Here is a 25,859-nt window from a genome sequence, read left to right as displayed (position 1 = left end):
TGCAATGACTGAATTCAACTCCTCAGGCAGTTCAGTTATTTATTTTTTAAGATCCTAGAGATCAAGCCCGGGGCCCCACACAGGCTGGTCAAGATGCTGCAGCTGAGCTACATCTCCAGGTCTTTCTATTTTTTATTTTGAGACAGGATGTCACTGAGTTACCCAGGCTGGCCACAAACTTGCAGTCCTCCTGCCTTCTCCTCCCTTGAGTTGCTGGAATTCCAGGCTCGCTTTACAGTTTACTTTTAAGTAGTCAACAATTAATATTGCACAACATCACAGGCTGAGGGTTGGGCGCTCCGAGATGGGCCCAGCCAGGCTTGGTTCCAAGCTGGAGCTTGTATCCACGTCTGCCCCATATGTCTGTCATTGTTCTTGGAACGGCAAGTACCCCAGGCTTATTCTCATGTCACAGTGGCTACCATTCTACCAGCCAAGCAAGCCCGTGGCCCTGCCCAGCTTCAGGGCGGAGGCAGGGCTGATGTTCGACTTTGTCTCAGAAGCAAATGCTTGTTTCCATAAACAAGAGATCGGCAAAGTATTGCCTAGAGGACAAATCTGGTGTGCAGCCTGTTTTTATATTGTCCACAAGCTATGAAATGGCTTTTATATTTTTTACAGGTTGTAAAGAAAAAACAAAGTGATATGCAACAGACATCGTACGTGGCTCACAAAAAATTTACTGCCTGGCCCTGAAAGACCGGTGTGTCTGCCCCTGCTTGGGCCTCAACAGTCAAGGGGTATTTTTGTACACAGCATGATGGCTGGGGTGGTTTCATGTTTTTGTTTGTTTCTTCTTTTTTTAAATGAAGGAGAATTTAAAGATGCTTTCCAGCCTCGAAGTAGGAGCTAGTGGAGAAGGGGGAGGGGAAAGATTGAAAACACAAAGGAGAGGGAAGCTAGTTAAAGGGGACTGTTCTGGAAGAAGGGTCCTTGAAGAGGAAGGGGGAGAGGAGGGAAAATACCTTTCTCTGGGCCCATCTTGGGTTCAAGGCTTGTTGTGTCCCTCCAACAAAAGACAGATTAACAAGAGAAAAGCATGCACATTTAATTAAAAGTTTTACACAGCACGGGAGCCTTTATCAGAGTCGTTTTATGCTAGGCTTGATGAAGAGGAAATGGTCGTGGAGAAATATGACAAAGCAGAAAACTGGCTGAGTGTGGTGGCCACCCCTGTAATCCCAGCAATTTAGGAGGCTGGGGCAGGAGGATCACAAGTTCAAGGTCAGTCTGTCTCAAAATAAAAAAGAACTGGGGTGGTGCCTCAGTGGTAAAGTGCCCTTGGGTCCTATCTCTCACACAGAGCAGGGGGTGGGGGGAAGCCAGTGGATGTTTTTGTCAACCATTTATGGAAGTTTCGGGCGATGGTAACTGACAGGATGCAACAGTCCCCTCCTGAATGCGTTTGCAGGCACTTGGTCACAGCAACATGAGCACTGATTGGCCCGCTTCCCTTTCACATCTGCCATGGCCCAACCCCATCCCTCCCTTTTGCCCACCTCTCAGGCTTTAGAGAAGGGACAAGTGTGGAGGTGTGTTTTCTTGGCTGATGTCCTCAACTGTAGGTGGTGGGCAGGGGTCCTGGGGAAGAGCCTGCTCCCAGGAGAGTGTCTGCCTCAGCTGGCTGACACCTGCCTCTCCCTGGGGTTCCTAAATATTCCTTTAATGTGAATGTGCTGACTTTTTAATAAAGTATTGTTGAAAAGAAGCAGAATTTTGGATAATTGGGCAGTAGCAGCCTCTTAGAGCAAAGCAGACACAGTCTATGAATGGTATCTGTGACCAACATCATAGAGGACAACGCATGAATGTTCAGAAACAAGGGACCTATCTAGTCCTGTATCTTTTCCTTAAATTGTCCGTCCCTGATTTTATTTTTCACTGATTTTGATGTTTAAAAGGCAGGGAGGAATTGTTCCCATATACACACCCATTCCTCCATAGAGCACTGTTGGGGCGCCAAGACACCTAAATGTTGGAGACTATAACTGCAGCGACCTCTGACACCATTCTCATCCCCTTCCTCAGATCATCTCAGGAGTGATTTGGGGGGGGGGGGGCATTCCACCAGGGATTGGACCCAGGGACACTTAGCCACTGAGCTATATCTGCAACCCTTTTTTTCATTTTATTTAGAGACAGGGTCTCGCTGAGTTGCTCAGGGCCTCACTAAGTTGCTGAGGCTGGCTTTGAACTGTGATCCTCCTGTCTCAGCCTCCTGAGCCGCTGGAATCACATGCATGCGCCACCCCACCAGGCCTCAGGAGTGGATTTTCCACGTCCCACTCCTTTGGCTTTCATCCTACGTTTCTCTGCAACAGCTTGCACCTATTGTCCCCACAAAATAAAGATTCTGGAAGGCAGCAGCTCTGTCTCTGTATTGTCCAGCCCAATGGACGGTTGTTTTCGTTTTCCATTGCTGCCAAACAAATTGCCACAAACTTGGCTGTAGAAAGCAGTCCCTGCTGATAAGGTCCTAAGTCCAGGTAGGCTTACCTGGGTCCCTGCTCCGGGTCTCACAGGGCTAAACCAAGCTGTTGTCACTTCCAAGCTCCTTTGGATTAATGGCAAAACTTAGACAGAGGTCTGTTCCCTTGTGGGCTTTACCCAGGGCCGCTCTTGGGGCTGCTCTTGGGGCTGCCATCCCTGCTGTGTTCAGGCCAGGAAGGGGACAACTACCCTTCTCTGGATGTCAATCACTGTGACTTCCCCTTTTGCCATTGGCTGTATAAAACTCTTTGCTTTTAATGGATTTATGATTGAATTAGGTCCACCCAGATAATTTCCCTTTAGATCAATTCTGAATCAACTGATCAGGAACTTTAATGATATCTGCAAAATCCCTTTTTGACACTGAATGGAACGTAGTCAGGGTATTCCAGGCCCCGGGAATTAGGACAAGAATTTGGGGGCAGGACATTGGAGGATTTTTTTCCTATCACAAGGGTCTCAGAATGTATGTGAGTGTAAGAGTATGCTGGTATAGGGGGCTCTCCAGCCACGCGGTTTCTCTCCACTCTTCTTGACATGGCAAACCCTGACAAGTCTCCTGCTGGCTACTGTGTCGACCTAACCCGGGGCCATGATCCCCACTGGACACCTCCAATTCACAGGAGAGGGAGCTGGGTCCCTCCGGCTGATCTCCTCTGGCCAGTTCTGGGCTTGTCTAACACTCATGCCGAGCAGCCGCACGGAGACAGAGGTGGCCCAGAGGTGGTTCATTGTCCTTTGGCTTTAGAAGACACCATTTCTCACAGGGTGCAGAGGGGCTCATCTGTAATCCTAGCAGCTCCGGAGGCTGAGGCAGGAGCATCACAAGTTCAAAGCCAGCTTAAGCAATTTAGCAAGGCCCTAAGCAACTTAGCGAGACCCTGTCTCAAAATAAAATATGAGAAGGGCTGGGAGTGGTTCCGTGGTTAAGCACCCCTGGGTTCAATCCCTGGCACTAAAAAAAAGACACCATGTCCCAGGCAGGGGGTGTGGCTCATTTGTAGACCACTTGCCTAGCATGCGCAAGGCCCTGGACTGATTCAATCCTCAGTCCCCACTCCCTCCCCAAAAGACACCATTTCTCCTTCCTAACCTTATCCCCTGGAGTCTACCCTCTGAACCAGACTCGAGTTCTTGCTCGGCTTTCTATCCACACCTCAGTCCTTCTTGGCTTCTTTGTTTTTTTCTTTGGATTTCTTTTTTGATTTTTGACCCTGCTCCCTGCCCATTCCCATGCCCCTGTCTCCATCCCTTCTCTTTCGGCTCCTAGATTTTTCTCTTCCACCTGTAGGCATGAGGTCCTACTCCCTAGCTCAGATGCTTCTGTTTCTACTCCTCACCACACATCTCTTTTGCCAACTTTGTGTCTCAAGTGCCTGGCTCACAGCAGCCATCAGTACACATCTGTTAATGGAAGAAAAGAGTGAATGAATGAACAGATGGGTTGGTGAACTTGAGTCATGTATGCTTTCTAAATTTTCTCTTTTTCCTATGATGTCCGTATCCTGGGGCCACCTCTCTAACACAGGGATGGATCATTCATTCACTCTTTTATTACTATTATTATCACTATTACTATTATTATTATTATTATTATTTTAAACAGATACAACACTTTTTTTATACCTTTATTTTATTTATTCATTTTTATGTGGTGCCAGGATCTAACCCATGCCTCACACACGCTAGGTAAGCGTTCTACCTACCACTGAGCCACAACCACAGCCCCAATCATTCGTTCCTGTATCCATTCCTGGGAATTTAAAGATAAATATGAGAAGGATAAACATTTTCCCTAGACTGTTAAAGAGTTTGTGCTCAATGGTGGTGGGGGGGGGTGGGGGTTCCGGGGCATTTTTTTTTAAGAGAAATCCTGTCTCAAAAAATTAAAAAGGGCTGGGGCTATAGCTCAATGGTAAAGCGCCCCCAGTTTCAATTCCCAGTACCAAAAAAAAAAAAAAAATCCAAGAGTACAGCTATAGCCAAATTTAATCATTCAGACTGGAGTCTGCCAATCCAGAGTGATAGAATTCCTTTCTTTTGTGAAATACAGCATTCTCATTGTTTCCCACTAAAAGAGACACTTAAATTTGCTTCCCACCAGGTTTGAAGCTGGTGCCTAATGTGGCTGAAAATGTATTGAGCCCAGAGAGGAAATCCAATGCCCCAGGGCGACGGGATGAATGGCCGCCTTGTTTCCAAGGGCATTCTCCTTTGTCTGCCTGGGATCTCAAATGACATGTTTGGACACAAAGCCTCTTAGGTAGAAATTACTACATTTGCCAGCACTCCTAATTTGGAGCTGGGTTTATTATTTCAAAGTCTTTTTTTTCACCATTCGACTTTGGTGAGATTTTACAGCTGAGTCAGGACCCTCGTTTGAAAATATGTCTTGTTGTGACGGTCACTAGTGTTCCTCCTGCACATCTTTTTTTTTTCCCCCCTTAAGTTTTCGATTCTGTAAGGTCCCTCCTACGTTGAAATTTCCCAGCCAGTGTTTGCTTTTCTCCCTTCGAGGTCATTTCTTAACCTCTCTGAGATATTTATCATGAGGCCTTTAAAACCTTTCTGTGTGAAGAATCGAGAGGAGCCAGCTGGTGGGAAGGCTGAGCCTCGGAGGAATCCAGGGGACCTGGGGCAGAGAGGCTGTGTCCCTCATGACTTCTCAGCTGGTAGATCCAGTGGCTCCTGAGCCCTGGAGACAGATCTAGACCAAGAAGCCCAGGAGCGCGGGACCCCCGAGTCTGGGTTCCCCACTCGCCTGCTGTATTGAGTATTTCTTCTTCTTTTCTGTGTTCCTGATGCTTTGGCACCAGGCCCTTCCTGACTGTGGAGAGGGTTAGTCGGTTCCAGGAAATAGCAAACTGCCCGCCGAGGCCAAGCCCACATCCCACCACCTTCTCTGCCTGGCTCTCTTACTACAGCAGGCAATGTCCCCCAGGGTCCTGTTCGCCCAGAGCCAGAGGCCAAACAACCGAGACCCCTACGTCCAGTGCCCACAGAACTACTCACCTACTCAGACTAGCCCATCCTGAGCCTGTCCACTGCGCTTGCCCAGCTTCGCTCACCCTGGGAAAACCATACCAAAGGCTCTCACCCCTGCTCTCCCCACCCCATTGCCCTCTGCCTTCAGCCAGCCCCGGGGCTGCTCATATGCTCTGGCTTGGCTTGCTGTGCTGCCCGTTTCTAGGGAACTGTGTGTATAAAGACCGTCTTTTCAGTTGCCTCCTGATCGATTGGTGTCCCCAAACATGAATAATTATAAAACCTGCATTTTAAAACACCAACTCTGCTCTCAGACCCACTTCCAGAAAGTAAGAAACAGGAAGAAGACTAAAAACCTGGTGCCAGGTTCAGTGGTGCATGCCTATAATCCCAGTAGCTTGGGAGGCTGAGGCAGGAGAATCCCGAGTTCAAAGTTAGCCTCAGCAAAAGTGACACAATAAGCAACTCATGAGGCCCTGTCTCTAAATAAAATACAAATAGGGCTCCGTGGTTAAGTGGCCCTGTGTTCAATCCCCAGTACCAGAAAAAAAAAAAAAAGACTAACCCTTGTGACGACCAGTTTGATCTAGAAGACGGAGAGAATGCTACAGTTTGGATCTGGAATGTCCCTCAAAGGCCCATTTGCTAAAGGCTTGGTACCTAGATACTATTACTGGGAGGACATGAAACCTCTAAGGGGTAAGGTCTAGTGGGAGGTCTTGAGGTCTCTGCGGGCATGCACTAGAAGGTAATTGTGGATCCTGGCTCCTCCTCACTCTCTTAGATTCCTGGCCACAAGTGATTAGTTTTGCTCTGCCTGGTGTTCCCGCCATGATGCTCTGCCTCACCACAGGCCCAAAGCAACAAGGCCTACAGACCATTGTGATCCAAACTGTAAGCCAAAAACCTGTTCTCTTTATAAGTTGATTATCTCAGGTATTTTATTATAGTGATGGAAAGCTGATTAACACACACAAAAAAAAAGAATCTGGGAAGAAGGGTAGACAGCCAGCATTCCCTGACTGTGGGCATTGTCCAAGTCAACATCAAGGGCTTATGAAGTGGTTGTAGTATCATCCTCAGCTGCAAATGGGCAGCTAGGATTTAGAGAAGTTAAGTAGTTTGTCCAACCACAAAGCTACACGAGTAGGCAGTGGAGCCAAGATTAAAACAGAGTTTTGTTCTCTTAACAGTCAGTGCCAACCCAACTCCAATCTTTTGGTCTCAACTCCTACCATTTTGCACTTTTCACTTCATATGGGAGATTTTGCTGGGTTCTGTTCCAAAACAGCTATGCTGTCTACCAAATCCCCCCCAAATTTAAGAGAATCATGGTATTGTGCTTCCCTGTACCAGTACTTTGAATCCTGAGTGGTTTTTCCTGACATCTGATATCCTGAGCAACTCAGCAAGACACTGTCTCTAAATAAAATATAAAAAAGGGCTGGGAATGTGGCTCAGTGGTTAAGCACCCCTAAAAGATGGTAAATTTTATTTTCTTTTATTTTTACTCTGTATTGGGGATTAAACCCAGGAGTGCTTTACCACAGAGCAATGTCCTCAGTCCTTTTTATTTTTTAATTTTGAGACAGGGTCTTGCTAAATTGCTGAGACTGGCCTTGAACTTGCAATCCTGGTGCCTCAGCTTCTGGAGTTCCTGGGATTATAGGCATGTACTACCTTGATGGGCTAGGCTCTGTGTATTTTGCTACAATTTTTTAAAAGGGAATTATTTTCAGAAAAGGAAAACAATATATACAATGGCATGAAGACCACATCGTTTTGATGAGAGAGTGTGGGTCTGAGAATGAAAATCAAGTGAGGAGTATATGGTGCAAACAGGTAAGGATTTTAGATGCAAAGCTTTTGGTGCAGGGCTCCGTGACACACGCAGCCAAATAAGAGCTCCACCTGAAGCCTGTCCCTGGGCTGCTACTCCAGCCGGAGACCCAAAAGTGGAAGTAACTCTAAGGGACAGCAGATGCTTAGAGTCTGCTGCAGGGACCTCCAAAGGGAGCCTGAGTCAGGAAGGAGGAGGAAGGGCATGGGGAGCTGGGAGGTGCTTACACACACACAGCAGGGAGAAATGGGCAGTGCCTGTGGCTGTTAGTGGCAGCTGTTTCCAGTTCAGGCATGGATCTCTCCATGGATTTCAGCTCACTCCTAAAGTCTTTCTGGTAATCATCCTCAGAGCCATCTTAGTCTAAAGGAAGGAGGAAAAAGAAAATCGATGTGGATTCATTCTTGCAGAGCTTACAGATATTAAAGAGAAAATAAATGAGGGGATTTTTTTCCCCAGTTCTGAGGATCAAACCCAGGGCTGTGTGCATGCTAGGTAAGAGCTCCACCACTGAGCTACACCCTCAGTCCTTTTAATGTCTTATTTTGATACAGGGTCTTGCTAAGTTGCTTAGAGCCTTGTTAAGTTGGTGAAACTGGCTTTGAACTTGCAATCCTCCTTCCCCAGCATCCCCAATTGCCGGGCTCACAGGTAAGCATCGTGGAGCCCAGTTCTAGGGTTCCCTTGAAGGTCCAGACACGTTGCAGGCCTGCCCAGAGAAACTGTTCTCTGATGACAATGGGTCAAGTTCGCCCAGGCAGGGAAAGGGCTTTGGAATTGAAATTAAAAACAAATTCCCCCGTGTGAATATTTGGATATGCCGTTTATTGAGCTAGATTGCTTAATTCTGACTTCATTACTATTATAGCCTTGCCTCCACAACATTTCCTGGCTCATTAAGACCCACAGATCATCCACAAACCACTTTTCAACCTTCTTTAATCATTTTTTTTTCTTTCTCAAAAACCGGGCACAGTGGTACACGCCTGTAATCCCAGCAGCTAGGGAGGCTGAGACAGGAGGATCGCAAGTTGAAAGCCAGCCTCAGCAACAATGAGGTGCTTGGCCACTCAGTGAGACCCTGTCTCTAAATAAAATACAAAATAGGGCTGGGGATGGGGCTCAGTGGTCGAGTGCCCCCGAGTTCAATCCCTGGTACAAAAAAACAAAAACAAAAACACTAGTAAAAAGCTCAAATGACCTCACTGGTGTACATTTTTTTCCCCACCACTTCTCACAGTAGACCAGTAGCAAAATGACAAAAAGACAGGATAGGAAGCAGGAAGAACATGTGTAGGTGACATGAGTACCAGAAATATTATAGATTATTGACTGTTGATTCTATTAATTATTGTGTGTGTGTTGGATTAAAAAAACTATAAGCAATATGCTCATGATGCAATGTGAACTTCAAAACCTGGATAACTGCAGAACTTAGACTTAAGTTAGTAAGAGTCTACACCCTGGGCGCACACCCCACAACTCCCCCCCCCCCCCCCCCGTTACCAGCTGCAAGCACAACTGAACTGGGACTTAAAAAACCAGACTTTTGGGGGCCAGCAGGACTAACAGGACCCAAACAGAAAGAGACCTCCACCACTATTGTCCCCCCTGCACCAGACTCCTCTGGCCCAGATCAAGTCCCAGCCTCCCAAACTTAACACACATCCCAGGTGAGCATCTGGGACCCGTAGGTGTAGACTCAGTTAGGACCTAGAATTAGGATATGTCTGAAGTGTGGTGAGCATTGATAAAATAGATTTGATTGAATCTAACTGTGCCTCAGACCGAGTCTGTAGAAACCTCTCCTGACGGGGCTGGGGGTGTGGCTCAGTGGTAGAGGCTCACCTAGCATCCACCAGGCACTGGGTTTAATCCTCAGCACCACGTCAGTGTAAAATAAAGATATTATGTCCACCTAAAACTTAAGAATAAATATTTGTTTAAAAAATAAACCTCTCATGACAGGGTAATGACTTTTTTGAATTAACTAAAAGTTAATTTTATCAATTTTCATTCTGATGTTCTTCTGGTATCTAGCTAGGAGAAGATGATGAGCATGTCCTTTTGACCAAGGTCATTTTGTGAAAAAGGCCGATTTTGAAGACGTCAGTTACACTAATGAGACACTGGCAGCCTTTAATTAATTAATTTCTACTGGGGATTGAATCTAGGGGCACTTTAGCACTGAGCCACATCCCCAGTTCTTTTTATTTTTTTTTGAGACAGGGTCTAAAACAATTGCCAGGGCTGGCCCCAAACTTGAGATCCTCCTGCCTCAGCCTCCTGAGTGGCCGGGATTACAGGTGTGCACCATAGCACCTAACCATCAGTAACCTTATTCCGGCTTCTCTCTTTCAATTGTTCTTCCCCAAACATCTTGAACTAATAGGTTCACGTAATTCTTTTACTTTCTTCTTCTTTGTTAAAATATATCGTTAGTTGTTGTTAGACCTTTATTTTATTTATTTATATGTGGTGCTGAGAATTAAACCCAGTGCCTCACAACATGCCAGGCAAGGGCACAGTCCCAGCCCCCCAGTTTCTTTTTAAGCAAACGTGTCCCTCCATCCTTTGGAACATCATCCACGTTTGCAAGCATTTACTTTCACACCTGCCATCTCAACTTTGTTCTTTACCAATTTACAGGTTTACCGCCCTTCGTCCAATCAGCTCTTGTCTACAGCACAGCTGTTTTAAGGCAATGTAAGAGGTGGCATTATCTTAACCAGACATGGGCAGAAAACTGAACTGTGGCCCCAAAGGATGACAGAATTCACAGCTAGCTGTCCTGTATGGCAGTTTCTCCACTAAGGGCCACAAATATCCTTTGAGAGTTTTAAGGTTTTTGTGTTTTTCCCCAACACACACACACACACACACACACACACACACACACACAAATGTGTTTCATTTTGGTTGTCATCTAAAAAACGGTTGATATCTGTGACTTGGGAATCATCTGGCCCATTACTGTGCAGCTCACATTCTGCCACCCTCCTTGGGTGCTCCTGTTTGGTCTTGGATTCTTGGTTGCACTGGCGCTAACAAGCAATTGAGCTCAGGATCCCTAGGGCTTGGAGTTCTTCCTTCCCTCACTAACCCTTCTTGTGGAGTAGATGGCAACCGTTCAAAGTCTGTTCTCTCATGTAACATACATATTTAGAAGGGGGTCTCCCCCATATTGCAGATTTTTCTCTTTTTAATCTTTGGGCAGTTGACTTTTAATTTATGAACTTGTAATGAAAGCAAAAGTGTTTGGAGAAAAGCAATAAACTGGAAATTATGAATGGTGTAATTTACCATAGGAATAGGCCATTTAGAGTAAAGAGCAGAAAACCATATCTAATTAGTGCACAAGCATACTGACAGCAAAGGCAAGATTGGTATTTAAAGATTAGGTGGAAAATAATAGGGCAAAAAGAGAGTGGAGGGAAAGTCCACAGAAATCAGGTGGAAATGTAAAATCAACCAACTATTGAGCATCTTTCTAAACTGGTTCTCAGCTTTTTCTGTATGCACCCTCCCATCTATCCATATGCATCACAGTTCCCAGAGTGGCAGAAGAGATTCCAGAAGTTCTCTTGAATAGAAGGAAGGCAGGTGCCTAACTCCAAGTGAAACCTCTAGAACACTCCTCTAGAGAAGAAAATACCCACCTTGGCCATATATGGAAAAGTCTTGTTTCTTTTATTGGGTATCATTGGAGAATGAGTTTCTTCACGTAAATAAAGTTTCAGCTTCTCCCATTAGGGAGAAGCTATTTTCAAAACAAACAAGACAGAAAACAGTAAGTGTTGTTGAGGATGTGAGGAAATTGCTGGTAGGAATGTGAAATGGCACTTTCCACTATAGGAAACAGTAGTTTGTCAAAAGATCAACCAGAGCCGAGCATGGTGGTGCATGCCTATGACCTCAGAGGCTTGGGAGGCTGAGGCAGGAGGATTGCAAATCAGAGTTCAAAGCCAGCCGCAGCAATTTAGCAACTCAGCAAGACCCTATGTCTAAATAAAATACAAAAAAGGGCTGAGGATGTGACTCAGTGGTTAAGTGCCCATGGGTTCAATCCCCAATACCAAAAAAAAAAAAAATTCACCATAGAATTACCATATAATCCAGCAATTCTACTTCTGGGTCTATACTCAATAGAAATTAAACCAGGGATTCAGACACTTGTATATCGGAGTTCATGGATAGCAGCACTATTCACAATGGACAAAAGATGGAACCAACTCCAGTCTCAAGTGCCCGCTGACGGATGACCAAGCTGTGGCATAGATTTAAAATGGATTATCATTCAGCCTTCAAAAGGAAAGAAATTCCGACACACACTGCAACATGGATACACTTAACCTTGAAGATGTTATGCTAAGTGAAATAAGCCAAAGACAAGAATTGTAGTGAGGTACCAGAGACCCAGAGTACGCAAATTCATAGAGATAGCAAGTAGAATGGTGAGTGCCAGGGGTGAGTGGTGGGGAGAGTGGGCAGCTGTGGCTTAGTGGGTACAGGGCTGGGGGGCTGGGGACATAGCTCAATTGGTAGAGTGCTTACCTTGCATGCACAAGGCCCCAGGTTCAATCCCCAGCACCACCAAAAAAAAGAGTAGGTACAGAGTTTCTGTTTGTAAAGTTGAAAAAGTTCTGTGGGTGGATACTAGTGATAGTAGCACAACCATGAGGGTATAATTCATGCCAGAGAACTGTATAAAAATAGCTAAAATGGTCAATTTTACTCTCTCTATATATTATGGCGCAATTTTTAAAAATTAAAAATTTTTCAGCCTACCCCTTTAAGTGCCAAACCTCAAAAAATTTTTGTTTTAATAGAAATTTTGTCCAATAAATGACACGTACCCCTGCTTTCTTAGAGCAGACCAATTGTCACCTACATATTTCCAGAGGACCAGGACCAGCCCCAGTGGCAAGGATAAAAGCAGGGAGGCTCTGAGGTTGCTGGCCCATGGTCCCCACAGGCCTCACACCTGGCTCTCTGTGCTTTGTCACTTTCTGGTTGTCTTCCATCTCGTCCCTGGTGCCCTGCACTCAGCAACTGGGCATTTCCTTGCAATTTTGCTGTTTTATTTTTAAATCCGCCACGAGCTGGGAAGGCAAGAAGCAAGCGTGTGCGGATGGGGGCCACGTAGGAATGAAAGGCCTCGAAGAAACACTTAGGCTGGGGGGCCCTCTCTGCAGGGTGAACAGCCATTGTGACTGTGTAGAGGGTGATGGTCACAAACACAAAGCCTGCTGCACGCCTCCCTGCCTCCCTGCCTCCCAGCCTCCCAGCCTCCCAGCCTCCCTGCCATATTTCAGAGGAGTTTCCTCATTGGCCAGGGAGCACGCTGAATTGATGATACTCCTTAGTACTTTTTTTTGAAGTATGTTTCTGTGGCTGGGGATATAGTTCAGTGGTACAGTGCTTGCCTAGCATGTGTGAGGGCCTGGATTTGATCCCTAGCACCACAAAAAAGAAAAAAGAAAAAAAAAAACAAGGAAAGAAAAGATGAGATTTTAGGAGGGGGAGGTAGCTCAGTGCTTGCCTAGCACACGTGAGGTCCTGAGTTCAATCCCCAGGACGTGGGGGTGGGGGAGGGGAGGTTACTGTGAAATGACATAACACATAGAGAAAAGGAGATAAGATACGCGCACCAATCTATGACTAATTATAAAACAAACACTCATGTGAGCATCATCCAGCCAGGACATACATTGTTGCCTGCACACCAGGACCCAACCCCTTGCCTGCATGTGCGCGAGCACGCAAACACACACACACACACACACACACACACGCACACACACACACGCGCACACACACGCGCGCGCACACACACACACTGTATACATACATTATGTTAAATATAATATGTTATAATCTATTTTCTTCTTCAACACAGCTCACCACTATCGTGAGCTTCAGAATTGCCTCTTCCTTTTCTCCTTGGTAGACATGCTAAATAATACAGTTTAGTTTTACTGTCTGGGGACTTTGTGTAGACAGAGCCATGCTGCGTCGAGCTGCTTCTGCTCAATGCTCTGCTTCCCGTTGTGTGAAGCAGTAGTCCCTCTGTTTGATGCCCGGGAGGCAGTCGATTTTATGAACATATGGCAACTCCTCATCTATCCTTTTTTTTTTTTTCCTGGTACTGGGGGATTGAACCAGGGGTGCTCTTCCACTGAGCCACATCCCCAGCCCTATTTTGTGTTTTATTTAGAGACAGGGTCTCACTGAGTTGCTTGGCACCTCGTTTTGCTGAGGCTGGTTTTGAACTTGTGATCCTCCTGCCTCAGCCCACCTAGCTGCTGGGATTCCAGGTGTAGCCCACCATGCTGGCTCCTCATCCATTCTTACACTGATGGGCATTCAGGTTGCTCCAGGGGTTGCTGGCTATGAGGATGCTTCTGTGGTTCCCGGATTCTGTTGGCCCTGGTGGGAGGGTTGGCTGCTTCCGTACAGATCTGCTTCCTGGTATTAGGTTCCTCTGAGATACCTAGAGGGGGGGGGGGGGCTTCCACAGCTCAGCTGGTGCAGCAGAGGACTCGGGTGGGTGAATACCTAGAATGGGTTCTGCTTCCACTGGGCTCTCCTGATGGGTTTCCAATCATCGTGTCCCCAGATTTCTAAAGATGAGAGTTATTTACTAATCATCAAGGAGAACTTGCTGGAAATACAAATTCCAGGGCCCCAAACCTAGACCTCAAGAATCAGACTTTCCTGGGAAGGTACAGAGCAACCTATTGTTAGCTAGCGCCCTGGGTGATCCCTGGGACCCAGGAAGCTTGCGGACACGGTCTTTCCTACAATCACACTCCCATCTGTCTCTTCTGAGACTGTTTCATTTATTAAACTCTCTTCCAACCACATGCTTCCCGCTGGTACCTACTCTTGTCTACAACATGTGCATATTTTCTGCAACCTTACCTTCCCTGAAAACTACAATTACACCTTGCTTTCTTCATGCCAACCAAGCTTTCTTTAAAAATCTGCATCTGGCAGGATGTGGTGAGACACACCTGTGGTCCCAGCTACTTGGGAGGCTGAGGCAGGAGGATGGCACGTTCCAGGCCAGCCTGGGTAACACTGTATTGAAATCAACAATAAGTTTAATTCATATTTTTTAAATTTTTTTCTTATATCTACTTATTTTGGTACTGGGGACTGAACCCAGAGGTGCTCTATGACTGAGCCACAATCCCGATACTTTTTTATTTTTGATTCAGGATCTCACAAAATTGCCCAGGCAGGCCTCTAACCTGGGATCCTCCTGCCTCAGCCTCCCAAGTAGCTGAATTGATAGGAATGTGCCACTGCGCCCAGCTTCAGTTCATTCATATTTATGAATGTAGAAGTCTGGTCGGCACGCAAAAAAAAAAGTTCAATGGCTATGCTGGGAAAGATTTTGCAGCCTGTTCTTGCCTATTGTTGGCATTCCCTTCCCACCTCTACCCACTTCCATGAATTGATCCCGGGGAAGATAACACAGGTGTCAGTCAGGTTGAAATTCCTTGTCCAAGAATTTTTCACTTTTATGTGCCATAGAGAATCCCAAGTATTTAAGAACACAAAATCACCTGTATGCACCCCTACGTTAGCCCTCATCACGATGAATTGCTCTTATTAACAACATCATTATCATTATTGCTTAAAATTTCTTTCCCCCCAGTTTGAGCTCCATCAGAGCAGGGACCCTGTGCCTGTTGTGCAGTCCACACATGTTTTACTGACGTTTTGCATGGATGCATGGACGGACAGGAAACAGTTGATGAAAGCCCCTGTCTTTCTTTCCTCCCGATGGTCAGAACGGCAGCTCCATCTCCAGGCCAACCAGAAAGGAGGGGCTGCCTGGAAAATGACATTCTGATCCATTTCACAGTCACCTGCCTCTTGCTTCTGTCTCTTGAACTGTGAGGATGGAAGAAAAGGGGGAGAGGGAGATCATATTGCTTAATAGTTTTCACCTGCTCTTTTCAAAGTAGCACTTGAGAAGATTATTTCTAAAATTCTATTTCACTTACATATTTTTTGAATAGGTAATACGTTCAGAGCCAGGTGTGGTGGCGCTCACCTGTTCATCTCAGCCACCCACGGGCTGAGCCGGGGATCACAAGGCTGCATGAGGCCAGCCTTAGCCACTTAGCAAGACACTGTCTCAATCTGGTTTTTTTTTTAGAGGCTCAGCTCAGTGGCAGAGTGGCTGCCTACCATGTGGGAGGTCCTGGGTTTGATCCCAGAAAAAAAAAAATTCCCAAGGTTTAAAATTCAAATGGTTGAGGGCTGGGGATGTGGCTCAAGCGGTAGCGCGCTCGCCTGGCATGCGTGCGGCCCGGGTTCGATCCTCAGCACCACATACCAACAAAGATGTTGTGTCCGCCGAGAACTAAAAAATAAATGTTAAAAATTCTCTCTCTCTCTATCTCTCTCTCTCCTCTCTCTTTAAAAAAAAAAAAAAAATTCAAATGGTTGAAAGAGTATACAGATGGAGTTATGCCCAGTTCCCATCCGAACACAGCCACTGATAGCACTTCCTTGGGTACGTATCCTTCTAGAGATATCTCAGCTTATAAATGTGAATGCATTTTAATCTTTTTTTAAGCTCATAGAAGTATATCATTTATCAGTTTATCTCGACCTTGGCTGTACATTAGAATCACTTGGGGGAGTTTTTTTTTGTTTTTTTTTTTTTTTCAGAAAATATAAATCATAATCTCTGGGAAAGGGTCCAGCTGACAGTTTTTAAAAATTTTTCCCAGATGGCCATGTATGGTGGCACATACCGATCATCCCAGAGATGTAGGAGGCTGAGACAGGAGGATCACAAATTGAGGTCTGCCTGGGCAACATAGTGAGACCCTCTCTCAAAATAGAAAGGCTAGGGATGTCACTCAGTGATGTAGCTCTTGTCTAGTCAGTGTGAGACCCTGGGTTCAATCCCCAGTATCCCCCCTCAACAACAATAACAAATTCACAGGTGACTCTAATATGCATCAACCGTCAATAACTATACTATATACATATTGTTCTAATATGCATCGACAGTCAATAACTATACTATATACCTTGTTGATTTTGTTTTGCTTTTTTGGTTTTTGTTTTTGTTGTTGTTGTTGTTGTTTGGCTTTTTAACAGTACATACTAGAGATTCTTAGAAGTTCTTTTGTGCGCTGGGTTTGTGGCTTAGTGGTAGAGCACTTGCCTAGCACGTGTGAGGCACTGGGTTGATTCTCAGCACCACATATAAGTAAAAAATAAATAAATAAAGGTCCATGAACAACTAAAAAAAATTAAAAATTAAAAAAAAAAAAAGACTGCGTTCTCTTGCATGAAGGGCAGGGGACATGTTCTAGGGATGGAACCTATGGCCTCATACATACCGGGCAAGTGCTCTGGTTAGAAGCCCAATCCTTTTCTTTTCTTTTTTTTTTTTTTTTTTTAATTTTTGAGACAGGATTCACTAAGTTGCCAAGGCTGGTCTCAAACTTGTAATCCACCTGCCTCCGTCTTCTGGGGTACCTGGGATTAAAACTGTGCCCCACCATGCCCCATGAATGTTCCCTTTTCTAACAGCTACATTCTACTTCACCAGATGGGCTATTATTTTCACATATGCATATTATTTCACGTATATATGTATCTGTAAGATCAAGTCCTATAAATATCTTTGCTGAGTCAAATAACAAGAATACTTGTGGTTTTAGGGCTGAGGATGTAGCTCAGTATGTAGCACTTACCTAGCACACATGAGGCCCTGTATTCAATCCTCAGTGGGGATACTTATAATCTTGGTAAATATTTTCAATTTCACTCTTCATTTTGCTAGCTATTTGTAGCTTTTTAAAATGTTTTGTAAAATATTGGATGGTTTTTACTAAACTGCCCTATGAAAATGAATCATTAACCCAGGTTCAAGAAAAGTTTTAGAGTAGAAAGATGTGATTGCATGTGAGAGACACATACCAGGTCATTATTACTGTACTTGGGCTTAAATTTCAAAAAGAGGTTAGAGATTGCCAAAGTGGATCATTTGTCATTGTTAGGGTTACGGGTGTCTTTCCTGATAGGGATGATTGGCTGCTCAGTTTCTTGTTCTTTCTTGTCATTAAAGAGTTTTGTTCTCAGAAAGGAAACAATCTGTGCTCTTTGATGTGGTTCAGAAAAAAGAGACCAACACATTCTGAAACGCTTTGTGGAGAAGCATCCAGACCAGAAGCAGCTCTTTAGAAAAAAGGGCTCACAGAGCAGTGGCCCAAATGAGGCGAGTTTTTAGAGAACTTGGAGAGTTTCTGACTCTAGAGGATTTCTCTCATTTAAGAAAACACAAAGCAAATAATGGAAAATGCAGACACAATTTTTTTCTCACTCAGATGGGAATAACTCTCCAACCCAAGTGCATCTTTACTTTGAGGCTACGCCAAGAACTGGAGACAGTAAATCAAGCCCTGAATTAGAAACACTCTTTGTACAAAGGCGTAGACCTCTAGCAGCGGAACAGACACGCTTTTGGAAGTTTCCACATTTTATACAATTGAAGGTTCTACTCCATATTAACATCCCTCTCTCTGCTCCCTTCTTCAAGCCTTCTTTCTCCTCCTCCTCCCCCTCCCAGAGAGACGCAGACCCTAAGACTGGGGACACAGAGGGAAGCAGAACAGATTTTCTTTTGCCTATGACATGTTTTAAAAATAGCTGTCAAGACATGCCGAGAGAAATGGACCATAATAAAATAGATCATTTTCAAGTCAAGTGAGTTTTAGGGTATTCCTGTATTTCTTGAAGAAATTCAAGAATTGCACTTGGAATCGTTATCATTTAAAGGTCTTTGATAGAAAGCAAAAGAAATTGACTTATAAATGCTAAGACCCAAAAGGTTATTTCAGTGATACTGAGCAGCTCACAGAATTAAGAGCAGGAACCAAGACAAGCCTGGGAAGCTCAGGGGTAGAGGATTATAAGGAACTTCTAGCTGGGTGCAGAGGTGCATGCCTGTCATCCCATGGACTCAGGGGGCCCGAGGTTGGAGGATCTTTAAATTCAAGGTCAATCTGAACGGCTTAGTGAAATCCTGTCTCAAAACAAAAAGTACAAAGGGTTGGAGATGTTGCTCAGTAGTAGAGCACTCCTGGGTTCAACTCCCAGTATCAAAAAAAATGGTAAAAATAGGAGACTGGGGTATAGCTTGGTGGTGGGTTGCATGCTTAGTATGCTGCATACCTGGGTGCAATTCTGGAAACTGAAAGGGGAAAATAGTGAACTTTATGTTCTGTATAGTTTATCACAACATCCAAAAAACAAAATATAGGGTAGTAGAGATTCCTGCTGTTCAACAAAGGAAGGTCATAAAGGAGAGGAGAGGTGAAAAGACTTTATTTTCATTCAGGGCGCCTGTCGAGTTCTCGAGAAACATTTCAAAGCCAGGAAACCACTGCTTTTTCATACCTGTTACAAATTCAGGCTGGTCCTGGGAACCCCTCCAGCAGGCACACCCAGCCTGCCTCACAGGGCTGCTCTGCTGAGCCCAGGGGAAAAAAATAAAAACTTTACGACCCACAGCACCATTTCATTTCCTTTCTAAATGAAACCCACGAGAGGCCACCCATGCAGGCTCGTGCAGATGCGAGCCGGAAGGCACCGTTCTGAGCACGTTTCCCCCTCCTCCAAGTTGGGAAAGCAAAGCAACCAGGAAAGACAAAAACAAATACAATTAAACAAATACAATTCAAACACATACCAACTGCTGGTTTGCATCTTGATAACTCACAACCGATGAGGTGGCAGCTTATCTGTCATCTTTCATGTGGTTGGTTTCAAAATATTATTTATTATCATCTCCGGACCGTGGCTTTCTGGTTCATTCAGTTGACTTCTCTCCATTATGTGGCCCCTCTTCTGTGCAGATGGCCTCCCACCCTTCAAAGGCCCTCTCCGGTTGTGAAAGGGTCCTCTATAACTACTGACATCCTTTCTAGAAAGTCTCCCTGAATTCCTTCAGATTTCTTCCTCCAGTTAATTGCCATGACTCTACTTTCTATTTTTCTTTCTTTCTTTTTTCTTTTTTTTTTTTTTTTGGTAGTACTGGGGATTGAACTCAGGGTCATTCCACCACTGAGCCACACTCCCAGCCCTTTTTATTTATTTTCAGTCCTTACGAAGTTGCTCAGGTTGGGCTTGAGCTTTCGATCCTCCTGCCTCGGCCTCCTGAGTAACTGGGGTGACAGATGGGTGGCACGGTGACAGCTAATTACTTTCTGTTTCCCTGTGACACGTAGTGTTACCGCTGTTGATGGGTGACGAGTCCTTGCTTCCCCAATGTTGAAGAATAACACCAGAGAAGCACGCTGAGGCAAGGTCAGAGTAGAGATTAGAAGTTTATTAAAGGACAGCAGAAAAGACTTCTCCCGGAGGAAGAAGGGGACCCAAGAGGTGGAATCCGCGGAAGTGCGGATGTCTCCCTTTTTTATAGTTTTGGGGATGGAATGTAGGTGGGAAGGTCCGAGGGGTGGGACACAGGTGGGCCAAAGAAGTAATCTGGGCAGGAAGGACTTCATTAACACTTCTTTGAGATGGGCTCTCTTTAAATCTGCTGGGGCTGTTCATTAACATTTCTTTGGGATGGACTTTGGGCCTAGGGCTTTTCTCAGGACTTCATTAACATTCCAAGAGTTTCCTGAGAATTCATTCTCAGCATGGCCTGCATGGCCTCCATGGCCTCCATTTTAAATCTTACTCGATATTAGACCCGATTTACCTAACTACACTGACTACCTAATTTTAAATCTGGCTTCCATAGGACTTGGTGGGTATCAATGCATATTTTTCTAAAAGTCACAAACCTGACTCTCATACCAATGCAGAATGAACTTATGTGCATGGTGTAGGTAACTCATTCCTGGGAGCGCCAGGAGGATGGTAAGACTGGGACAGAGGAGAAATTAATCAGCAGAGGTCCACACAGCCAGACAGGAAAAGCATCCTTGAACAGGTGTTCTCAATTCCAGAAGAATCATCGATGGCCCTAGGAGCATTGAGACCCACAACTTTAGGAATCATCTTCACCACTCTAGAAAATCTAATGGTCAACACTTTACTTCAGAAAACCTGGACCTTAGAAGTAAACAGCAAAACAGACAAAGCCTCATCTTCTAGAGAACTGGGAGATAGCCCTCAGGCGGGCCTGGGGCTGGACGATGCTGCAGGATGACAGGAAAGAGCATACACCAATCCTTTACCTTATGCCCAGACTTTCAGAGACCTTTTCTTGGCTGAGTCAATCATCCCATTTTACAAGCGTAAACAGAAGTTTAGAGAGGAGAGTTTACTTGTTCAAGATCACATGACGGGGAAGAAGCTCCGCCTGGCTTTTGCTCAGTGCTTCTCCTAAGGCACATTTCAGAGCCAAAGCTGGGTGAGCCAGCATGTGGAGTGAGCAGAGGACATGTCTCACTTGTGTGTGCACACATAGAAATCCAGGGGACAGAAACGCTTGTTCATGGTCCTGATAGTCCAGGACCTGGCAAGACTACCTCTGGACCCCACTGGTGAGGGCAACTAAGTTGCATATAACTCCCTAACTTAGGGGCCATTTATCCAGAGCTCCATGATTCTGTGGTTTACTTCATTGGTAGACTGTCATTTCTTCCAGAGCAGGTAGTGGGCCTCACAGAGGTACCCGGTAAGAATTAGTGGAGTACCATTGGTGGCAGATGTTATTTCCCAGAGGTAACCTCCCGAGTATTTATCCCGCCTCGTGTGCTCCCCCCACACAAGGGCACTGATGCCTTTCCTGGGGGTGGAAGGGTAGCCTTCCCCAGCCGTGGTGTCTGCGTGGTGACTGCCCTGACTGATGAAGCACAGCAGACATGACACATGTGACTTTGGAGGCTGGGCCGTCAAAAGGTTACGGTGTCTAGCTCTCCTTCTTTCTCCCTCTCCCAAGGTGCTTGCCCTTTGACCTGAAGCACCATTTTGTGAGGAAGCCCAGGCTACATGGAGAGAACTCATGGGATGTCCCAGCAGCATCCCTCGACCCCCAGCCAACAGCCAGTCATATGCTGAGTGCCCCCCCACGTGTGGGGGTGGATGAGGCTTCAGATAATCTCAGCCCAGAGCCTCCAAGTCTCCCTGCAGGGGCCCAAACACTGTGGAACAGAGATTAATTATCCCTGCTCTGCCCTCTCTGTATTCTTAGCCCACAGAAACCAAGGGAGATAATAAATGACTTTTGTTTTATTTTGTTTTAAGCTATTATGCTTTGGAGCTATTTCTTATTCAGTAATAACTAATTAATATACCAACTCTGGGGCAGGGGCTGAGGCTCAGTGGTAGCGTGCTTGCCTGGCATGCGTGAAGCACTGGGTTCAATCCTCAGTACCACATAAAAATAAATAAAGTTATTGTGTTCACCTTCAACCAAAAAATTACGTATTTTAAAAATATATGCTAACTATGTGCTGGGAATTGTGGATTACTAGTTTTCATTCTTCATCAACAGTTCAAATACAGACTTGTGTAGTTATTTCCCACTTCACCAAGCCATGAAGTCCCCTTTGCTCACAGAGCGGTGAGGAGCTGCATTCCTGTTGGGGAAGGAGTCTCTGGGGTCTCCCAGCATCCTTGACCCAGCCAGCCTGTGGTTCCTGCTTGTAACTAGCCCCACAGTAGCTCATGCACAGAGATAAACATGTCAACTCTGAGCAATAGTCCTCAATCGAAAGCCAAGTTTATGTTCTGGAAGTGAAGAGAAATTGGGGATGTCTAAGAACGTAAAGTTCTTAGTAGGGGGTGCAGAGAGAGAGAGAGAGAGAAGGAGGCAAGAAAAGGGGTGGGGGCGTAGCTCAGGGCAGAGTGCTTGCCTTGCATGTGCAAAGCCCTGGGTCCGTCCCCATCTAGAGCACATTGTGAAGCCCTGCGTCAGTGTCTGCACGTACCCCTCTAAATCTCAACGGTCAGCTGTGCCTCTTTATGTTTTCCAAGGCTCTGAGCTCAGAAGTTCCCAGCCTGTGAAGTATGAGATTTTCCCAAGTCCTCTGCCAAAGAACTTCAGTACAAAAATAAATAAATAAGACAGAACAGTGATGAACCAGGCTTTGCTGCAGTCTGCCTCCGGAGGAGCTTTTGGCTTCCTGACAAAGTAGGTGATTAAGTAGTTTTCCCAGGGATAGAACTAATGCAGATAAAGTGCACTTTCAGGAATATTCTATGTTTAAGAACATGAGCCCTATAAATTACTATAAAGAGCAGCATTTAGGGCTGGAGATGTGGCTCAGCGGTAGCGCGCTCGCCTGGCATGCGTGCGGCCCGGGTTCGATCCTCAGCACCACATACCAACAAAGATGTTGTGTCCGCCGAGAATTAAAAAATAAATATTAAAAATTCTCTCTCTCTCTCTCTCTCTCCTCTCTCACTCTCTCTTTAAAAAAAAAAAAAAAAAAGAGCAGCATTTATTCATTTGTTTATTGTCGTGGTGCTGGGAATTGAACCCAGGATCTTGCCTGTGCTGGCAAGTGTGCTACCACTAAGCTACATCCTCAGCTCAAGAGCTGCACTTTGAACATTCCTTGATTTATATACAATTTCACTCCTATCGGCTAGAGGCTGTAATCGAAATGGCAGAAAAATGGCAGCCCATATATCATAGTTCTGAAGAGGTCAGAGTCCTGCTTCTGCCCTTTATTGGCACCGTAAGTTCTCCGAGCTTCACTTTGCTCATCTGTAAAATGGTGGCAATAATAATAGCCTGCCTCCTAGGGTTGTTCTAAGGATTAAACCAATAGGCCCTCGGCACAGAGCCGGCCACACAGTGAGAACGCAGAGGCTGTTTTCATGACCATCCACTCTCCCCCCGAGCTTCTGGACTCTGTTCATCCCTGTGCCTATGGCTTGTCCCCCTGCTGGAGTGGGAACTCTGTGCCAACGGAACCCTCTGTTTACTTGTTTATCTCTGGCCTGAGTGACTATTACAGAGTACCTGCTGGATAAATAAATTGCTCATTTTCCATATACTTCTAGATCATTGTATAGATGTACTGCTAATAATAATAATAATAATAATAATAATAATAAATAACAATTCTTTGTATGGTTAAAACAAAGAGACAAAGTATGAATTCACAAATCACATGGTTTATTGTCGTACAATTTTTTTTTCTTTTTCATAATGATTAAATTGGAAAGAACAAAAATCTCACAGGAAATACACTTGCTGGACCAAGGACATTAACCACAAAGTGAGTTACAACTTAGAGAACAATTGCTGAAGTCTAGCCTCTCAGTTAGGATAGAAGCAGGCTGCTGTGGAGGCAAAGTCTCATAGAGTTTCAAGGCCAAACACTCTGGGAGAGGTTCTCCAAGACCAACCCAGAGGAGATCCATGATGATGTGTAACACTCCTCCAAGTCAGAGGGACACACATTACTTACTTAATTCTCACAACTGTTCTGCGTAGATATTACTGGTTTTCCTATTCTATAGATGAAGAAGTCAAGCTTTCGAGAGAGCATGCATTTCTCCCGAGGCTCATGGTTGCAAACACACAGTCAGGCCGGACTCCAAAGCCTTCAAGTCATTCAGTGTTGTCTCCCTGCCTAAAAGAAAGTTTGTAATTGAGTGTGGTGGCACACCCCCGGAATCCCAGCAACTTGGGAGACTAAGGCTTGGAAACCACTGCTCCAGACAGAGCCTCCACTAATCTTTGTGGGGTGAAGCACAATTCTTGGTGATAGAAATTCCACGTGTTCTGTCTCTGTGTTAACCATGTATTTTATCTTCTGTCTCTTGTAATGTTTTGACATCTGGAGGGGAGGGGATGTTCCAGACCCAGGAATGGACTACACTTCTGGGGCAGCCAATTCCTGAGGGTAAAAACAAGTTGCCTAGAGCAGGCCCCTCACATGCAAGGCCTATCCTATAGCCTCCTGTCCAACTCTTGCACTCAGCCAATGTCACCTTGGCCCTAAATCATCCTGGTGCTAGGTACCGATTGGATCCTCCTCTGTAGCCCAAAGCCCACTGGAATAATTTCAACTATCCAAGCCTAAATCATTTGCTGGGCCCTGCCTTGTCTTTCACTCAGATATCCCAATACCCGTTCTACTTCAACCTCCCCCTGGTTCCTGCTTCCGTCTCCAGAACAATCCTTGGTGTCCCTCCTTAACCCTGTGTGGCACAATGTGCCCCTTCTCTTGGAAAGCGTAAGTCATGAAAATCTTTCCATGGTACTAACTTCTCTCTATCATCTCTTGGTCATCTCCATAAATTATAATCTCCTGGGTACCAATCTCTAAGCTCTGGACACCCTCAATCAATCCAGGAAGAAGGTGACATGGGAGGCCGCCCGCAGAACTGAGTCAATGATGCTTTCCACAGCCATTTTTTATTCTGTCTTAGTAACACTTTCATAATAACATGCACGAGTTTACCTATTTCAGCTCACCTAAGGAATCTGTAGATTCTGAAACCAGGTATTAAAATCAAACTACACCCATCAAAGTAATTCCCACTATGTTTCTTGGCTCATTCCCCATTTTCTTGGTCGACTCATGTACCCACTGAAGTCCAGAGGACCTCAGGAGCAGAGTGTAAGACAGAGATTCCCAGTTCTCGGCAATATTTGTTTTTCTCATCTTTCCTAGGAATAAAAATTTTAGTGGAACGCATGGCCACCCAGAATTGATATTACATCTGCAGGACTCCCTTGCAAGCAAGCGTGGCTAGGTGACACATCCTGACCCATAGGATGGACGATTGTACAGTCTGTAAGGCTCACAACCCTTTACTTCTCTCCCTGTTCCTTTTCCTATCCTGATGCTTGGCCCACTCGGACCATTAGAACCGTCCCTGAAGACTGCTTGGAGCAGACTGCTTGCTTTTCAATTGGTCTGTCTCATGAAGCAACTGTTATTTGGGGTTTTCTGTCACTCAGAGCCAAGCCAAATCATTACTAATTCAGTGGCAAATGGTATAAGCAAAACACTGAAAGGGGGGCTGGGGTTGTGGCTCAGAGGTAGAGCGCTCGCCTAGCACGCATGAGGCACTGGGTTCCATCCTCAGCACCACATAAAAATGAAATAAAGATATTGTGTCCACCTACACAATATTTATTTAATATTTATTTTTAAATAAATATTAAAAAACACAAAATTAATAACTTCCCAACTTAGCTGAGATTGCATCATACGGACAACAAAAGCAATAAGACGACTTGGGTGTCTGTCGTTCAATGGCAGAGCACTTGGCTAGAACGCCCAAAGCCCAGTGTTCAAGCCCCCAACCCACCTCACCCCACCCCCACCGGAGCCCAGCAAAACAATAATAATGCTAATGGCTTTCTTTATATAGTGCTTTAAAATTTCAACACACTTTCAAATGCATTTTCTCTTTTGATCCTTGTAATAACTACCTGGCCAGAGAAATAAAAGGGCTTTAGTGGTGGCCTCTAAACTGAAAGCCATCCTCTCCTGGCCTGAGGGGCAGAGCCGGTTCTGCTGTAGATCTCCACCTGGCCTGGCTCAGTGAGCCAATGAGTGGTGTGGCAGAGGGCCAGGGTTTT

The 25,859-nt window shown here is 45.2% G+C and overlaps 1 long non-coding RNA gene across 1 annotated transcript; it reads right to left on the bottom strand.

Moving 5' to 3' along the window:
* Positions 1-10,160: 10,160 nt before the first annotated feature.
* LOC144369778 (uncharacterized) lies at positions 10,161-19,994 on the bottom strand. Its single transcript, XR_013429537.1, has 2 exons — positions 19,044-19,994; positions 10,161-15,220 (listed from the first exon to the last, which is right to left on the bottom strand). It is a non-coding gene; the product is annotated as an uncharacterized LOC144369778 (long non-coding RNA).
* Positions 19,995-25,859: the final 5,865 nt, after the last annotated feature.

The sequence above is a fragment of the Ictidomys tridecemlineatus genome, chromosome 13, assembly GCF_052094955.1.
Source record: "Ictidomys tridecemlineatus isolate mIctTri1 chromosome 13, mIctTri1.hap1, whole genome shotgun sequence".
Classification (NCBI taxonomy): domain Eukaryota; kingdom Metazoa; phylum Chordata; class Mammalia; order Rodentia; family Sciuridae; genus Ictidomys; species Ictidomys tridecemlineatus.
This window is presented reverse-complemented; position numbering and strand designations above follow the sequence as displayed.